Below are 5,945 nucleotides of genomic sequence, written 5' to 3'. Positions count from 1 at the left end.
ATCACTAGAATGGAAGCTCTCCGAAAGCGGGGACTACTGTGTACCCTTTGGAATTTAGTAAGGGCTCAATAAATGCATGCTGACTGTATGAATGGCCATAGTGAGTCACCAGCGAAGGCAGTACGGAGTACCTCTTTTCACTCTCATACTCTTGGGTGTCATGTATGACCTGTTTCACTTTACTGCCAGTTGGGGCAGTGCAAGGGTACAAGCCGCTTCACAGAGTTTCCTTCCATGCTTCTGCCCCTGCTCCTTTGGGTGGGGATTTCAGACTCAGCAGCAGCTTCAGTGGTTTTTTTGTTTTTATTGTTGTTGTTTTTGTTTTTTGTTTTGCTTCATTTTGTTTTGTTTGTTTGTTTGTTTTGCCTATGTCTGGTTGGCTAATAAGGCACCAGTGCCCTGGAAATGACAAACTGAAAACCTGTTCTATTATTTCTTCTGTGAAATTTTCTTTTGATATAATCATTTTGGGATCATGCACATTGTTTCAAGTACACATCTTCCAGTAGGTTGAGTCCAATGTCTGTCTCCTCCCCTTCCCTCATCCCCCACCTCACATCCACCAGACTGTAAACTACATAAAGGCAGGAATTCTGTCTATTTTTGTTTATCACTCTATTCTCAGCATCTAAAAGTAAGGTTGGCACAGAATTAGTAAGCATTCAACCAATATTTGTTGAATTAATTAATGAGTCTAGAGATGGGTTACCTCTCACTCCTAGTTTATAAACCATGTTATACACAGAAGAGAAATCCTCTTTATTTGAGCTATGATCACTGGACACCAGCCTTATTTAGTTAAGGTTGGTCAAGCTGTACTGAAAGGACTTCACTGGACAAGACAAGCTGAGCTCACTTTGGTTATCCCATATGGGCCACATAAAGTGTCACTGGGATGTTACAGAGCGAGAATCCCATATAACTTTCAACACGTTAAGATTTATATATGGCCGAGGTGGTGGCTCATGTCTGTAATCCCATCATTTTGGGAGGCCAAGGTGAACAGATTGCCTGAGCTCAGGAGTTCGAGACCAGCCTGGGCCACATCGTGAAACCCTGTATTTACTAAAAATACAAAAAATTAGGTAGGTGTGGTAGTGCAGGCCTATAGTCCCAGCTACTCAGGAACCTAGGAGGCTGAGGTGGGAGGATTGCTTGACCCTGTGAGGCAGAGGTTGCAGTGAGCCAAGATTGTGCCACTGCACTCCAGCCTGGGCACAGGAGTGAGACCCTGTCTCAAAAAAAAAAAAAAAAGTTAGATACCTCCTTCTATGATAATGATAGTGACTGCCAAAGTAATAATAATAATAACATTAAATATCACTTACTGAGTGCTTATCATTTAAAGTGCCAAGTACCTTGCTAAGAGCTTTGCATGCATTGCCTCATTTAATCTTTTTTTTTTTTTTTTTTTTTTTTGAGACGGAGTCTCGCTCTGCCGCCCAGGCTGGAGTGCTGTGGCCGGATCTCAGCTCACTGCAAGCTCCACCTCCTGGGTTCACGCCATTCTCCTGCCTCAGCCTCCCGGGTCGCTGGGACTACAGGCGCCCGCGACCTTGCCCGGCTAGTTTTTTGTATTTTTTTTAGTAGAGACGGGGTTTCACCTTTTTAGCTAGGATGGTCTCGATCTCCTGACCTCGTGATCCGCCCATCTCGGCCTCCCAAAGTGCTGGGATTACAGGCTTGAGCCACCGCGCCCGGCGCCTCATTTAATCTTAACAACAGTATGAGCTCCCTCCTCTCCATGGCCTCAGTTTCTCCTGCAAGTAAGACACAACCCAGTGGCAGAGGGCAGAGAGCTGAGAAGGCAATAGCCAAGAGCTGTAGCAGAAAGATTCTCTGTTCCCCAGAAGCTGGTGACGAATTCCTTTGTCTGGCTTTGTTAATGCATTCCTTAATGCTGAAAGTATTAAAAATACAATTAAAGTATAAAAAATTCTCAATCTATTCAGCGCTGCCAAAAGGAAATACATCCATTTCCCACTTACCATATTGGAGTTACTTCAAACATAATTCCTATATATTCCAATGGGAAACTATTTATTGAATAAATTCAGAAATGAACAGTTGGGCTATTTATGCCTCCCTGGCAGGAGATAATTGTACATTGACAGGTATATGATTTCTAGAGGCCTATGGGCCTGGTGGGCAGATATTAAGTAAATGGCCAACCTTCCCTTCCCTCCCTCCTCAGGCTCTTTCTGGAGAGAAAGGTGTGCTAGATGTGTCATGGAAACTTCCCGCTTGAACCTGCCTGTGTTTGCCCACCTGAGCCTCAGAGGTGTTTACTGTATTGTGAGAGCTACAGTGTGCTGTACACAAACGGAGCCCTCTTGTCTCCCACTTTCAGCGTTTGATGATTTGTTTTTGACGCACCGTCCTTCAGTACGTTTCATTTGATTACTGTTCCCTTTGATTTACCTTTTTTCCAAAGCTTTCTCATTAGTCCTTATAGGAACCAAGACAAGGTGTACAATTTGGCGGTGAGGAAATTGGGATGTAATAAGTCCTGTGCACAATCCAGCATGTCTACAAATAATTTGTAGGATTAGGCTCCCCAGCCTCATTGGGAACTGGATGCAACTGACCTGAATAATGAAAGTTCTGAATCCCCTCCGAGCATCGCTTCATTAGAATCCCCTTACAAATAAGAAATAAGACTCATCTCATCAGCTCGATTTTATGGCATCTGATTAGACCACTATTTTCTCAGCAGGTCCCTTTTCTTTAAACTGTTGACTATGGATGGCCTGCTGAATAGAATGAACTTTGGACCACTAAATTGCAGCATTATGGTTATTTTGTGTAATTTATGAAAAACGGGAGAAGCCATGATCACTTACTTCTTGTTGCTAATGGTATCACCATTTATCCGAACAGGTGTGGGTTTGGAATATTCCTCCCACTCCCGATACTCAACCTGGATCACTGCCCAAGTAGAAACCCCAAAAATGATATTTGGAGGTACAAACTCTACAGATGGTAAAAGTTAATGGCACCTGCACAAGTCTTCATGAATGTCTACTATCAGCAGCCTTTCAGGAAGCTATGCATTTTAACTATGTTTACCTAATAAGTCCCTCTATTTGTTGTTTGACTTACAATTCAACAAATTTGGTGAAAGCCTAAGTGGGCTTTCAGTGTAACATCCTCCATTAGTACATCATCATCTCCCTATTTTGAGATATAAGGTAAGGTGTTGAAATTATGTAGTAATTATTTCAAGCATTATGATTAAAGCGGTACAACATGCCAATCTTTTCTGGTTAGTGGGAAATCCACAGTCACAACCACATTACAAATGTAAAAGCTGTCCTAAAACAAAGGCTATCGGAATCAGTGATCTTCCAAAAGAGTGACTTGTAGAGGATGCAGATTACCTCTAGATGATGGCTAGATGTGGTTTTCTCAAGCATCCAGGAGCTAAGAGACCAGTGTGGTGAAGTGGTGAGCAAAGACATGCACTTCAGAGTAAGCCAGAGCTGGCGTTGCATACTAGTTATATCAGTTGATGGCTTTGCGACCTTGGGTAAGTTTTTACTCTTCTTGAGTCTTGGTCACCTAATTTGGAAAACAGGGATGTGAATGCCTCCCTCATTGGGCCATTTTAAGGGTTAAAGAAGAGAGCACATGTAAAGTGCCCTAGCACAGTGCCTGATTCACAGTAGACACTCAACAAATGTTAATTAATGTTTCCTCTAGGGGAACAAAGCCCAACTTTAGGGTTCAAATTTACCTGACAGAGTCTCTGGTCATCACAGGACATCTCAGGATATTTTCCCAAACAAAAATAGTTTTACTCAATCCTCATTTTAGAAATTAGTATGAGAATGCCTAGGGAATGGATGATAGAGCAGGTGCACGACAAACTCAGCCTGAAGTCTACACTGCAAAGGGGTTTCTTTTCTGGATGAGGCTGGGCTCAAAGCTTTCTTTGTTTATGATCTATACTGAGACATTGGACCAGCACCTTTTGTTCAAAGTGACAGTAACATAAGCCTACTCAGATAGGTAACACTTCCCTTTGCCACTGGCTCATTTGAGTGGAATGACAAAGTTTGCTTGCGTTTGTGTAGGCAGACCCACACAACCCTGGCACTGATAAATATTCAGTATGTCTTTATGTTTTCACACTAAGCAGCACTGAAAAGTGGTCAACTTTTTGTTTGTTTGTTTTTTGTTTTAGAGAGACACCTGTAATCCTGCTGATGCTCATGTGCTGAAAACTATGACTGCACTCAATAAAGAAGGAGACACAGCATTACAGCTCTTGTGGAATTAGTCCAGCAGATTTCTTAGTTTTCACTGGAAAACCTTAGAAAAGTAGAGGAAGAGGGGTGCATGGAAGAGTGAGCACAAGACAGGAGGCATCTTACAGTTTATAAACATCTGAACACTGGGGTTCTATCAAGATTCTGTGTTTCAATGTCTATTTGACCACAGATGTGCTCTGTCAAAATTCTGTGTTTGAAGTTACGTTAGTAACAACTGATAACCATCCTGCAATGACTAATCCAATTCTCAGCGCAGCTCTCTGAAATAGTTTTGCTTTCTCTCTCTAGGTCTGTTCTACACTCCTAGCTCTCCAGGAGTTCACAAGGAATAAAATCTCTTCCAAAAGTTTTCTGTTGCAACAACTGGACCATACTGAAAACTGAGTCCCACCATTGTAATCTAAGTTAGCAGGTAATCATTGTTGGTGGGGTCCTCCCTTTCCCCAGGCTCATGTTTGTACTGGGGAGCGGGAAATTTTTGCTGGAGCAGCACTGCCATCTCTCTACACTCCACCTGATTGATGGGATGGACCAGAGAAATGGACATTCCCAATACAGTCCCTCCTTTCACATCTGCTCACCTGCCCAGAGGATACTTTCCACCACGCATACTGGGCTCTGCACCAAGGATTCAGCAGTGACCAAGAGGAAACTTGGACCCTTCTCTCTAGGAGCTGACACCATTTAGTGAGGAGTCAGACAAGTAAATAAAGAAGGAAATGCCGTTAAACATACAGGATGATTATCACAGTGGTAAGGAGAATGAGGGAACACTCTGGGAGCATAAAGGAGGTGCAGCTAACCAATTATCAACTGCATCATCAAGCATCAAGTCAGAAAGATTAAATTTCATAAACCTTGCCTCTAAGCACCAACTTGATAGTCAATCTGACAACACTATATTGAGCATCCTCTCTAAGTCAGACCTGTGCTAGGAGCTGGGGGGATATAAGGAAGAATAAGACATAGCCCATGCTCTTAAGGAGCTCACAATCTAATGGAGAAAATCTCCAAATAAACTAACACTTTTAGCATAGTGCAGAGATGGGGTCATGCAAAAAAAACTATAGAAAAACAGGGATGGGGCCCCTAACACAGTGTGTAGGTCAGAGAAGGCTACTCCGAGATTAGTCCTGAGCTGATTCTGAAGGGATGAATAGAGCTTAGTTGCTTGAAAAATATGGACAAGGTCAATCCAGACAGAGGGAACTTCATGGTCAAGAGTATGGAGATGAGCCTGAGCATAGAGGTTGGGGAATGAGGCTTGAGCAATAAGCAGGGGTCAGAGAATGAAGGACCTTATATACCATTCTGGGTACAACTGGAAAACTTGGACTTGATCCTATGTAAAAACAAATCAGATGTTGTGGGCCGATGGGGGGCAATTCTAAAGACAGAGGTATAAGGCAAGGGGGCCGGGCTATTACAGTCCAAGGGAGAAACGATAACAGCCTGAGCTAGGCCTGTAAGAGCAGCGAAAGAGAGCAGAGAGACACAGAGCTGTTTACAAGGTAGACGGATGAGTGATTGATCGGCTGTGTGGCTAAGGCAGAGGAAGGAGTTTATGATGACTTCCAGTTTTCTAGTTTGTGTCCTGCCAGAACTGGAGATACAGAAGGAGCAAGGGTAGCAGAGGCAGGAGGAGAAGAATGAGCTCAATTTTGGACATGT

General features: G+C 43.0%; 1 non-coding gene across 1 annotated transcript; it reads left to right on the top strand.

Moving 5' to 3' along the window:
• The first annotated feature begins 4,256 nt into the window (after positions 1–4,256).
• Positions 4,257–4,318, top strand: LOC117078641. Its single transcript, XR_004435079.1, has one exon. It is a non-coding gene; the product is annotated as a U7 small nuclear RNA (small nuclear RNA).
• The last annotated feature ends 1,627 nt before the right edge of the window (positions 4,319–5,945 follow it).

This window comes from Trachypithecus francoisi, unplaced genomic scaffold (assembly GCF_009764315.1).
Source record: "Trachypithecus francoisi isolate TF-2019V2 unplaced genomic scaffold, Tfra_2.0 Lachesis_group6, whole genome shotgun sequence".
Classification (NCBI taxonomy): domain Eukaryota; kingdom Metazoa; phylum Chordata; class Mammalia; order Primates; family Cercopithecidae; genus Trachypithecus; species Trachypithecus francoisi.
The sequence above is the reverse complement of the archived record's forward strand: the minus strand, read 5'-3'. Positions and strand labels throughout refer to the sequence as shown.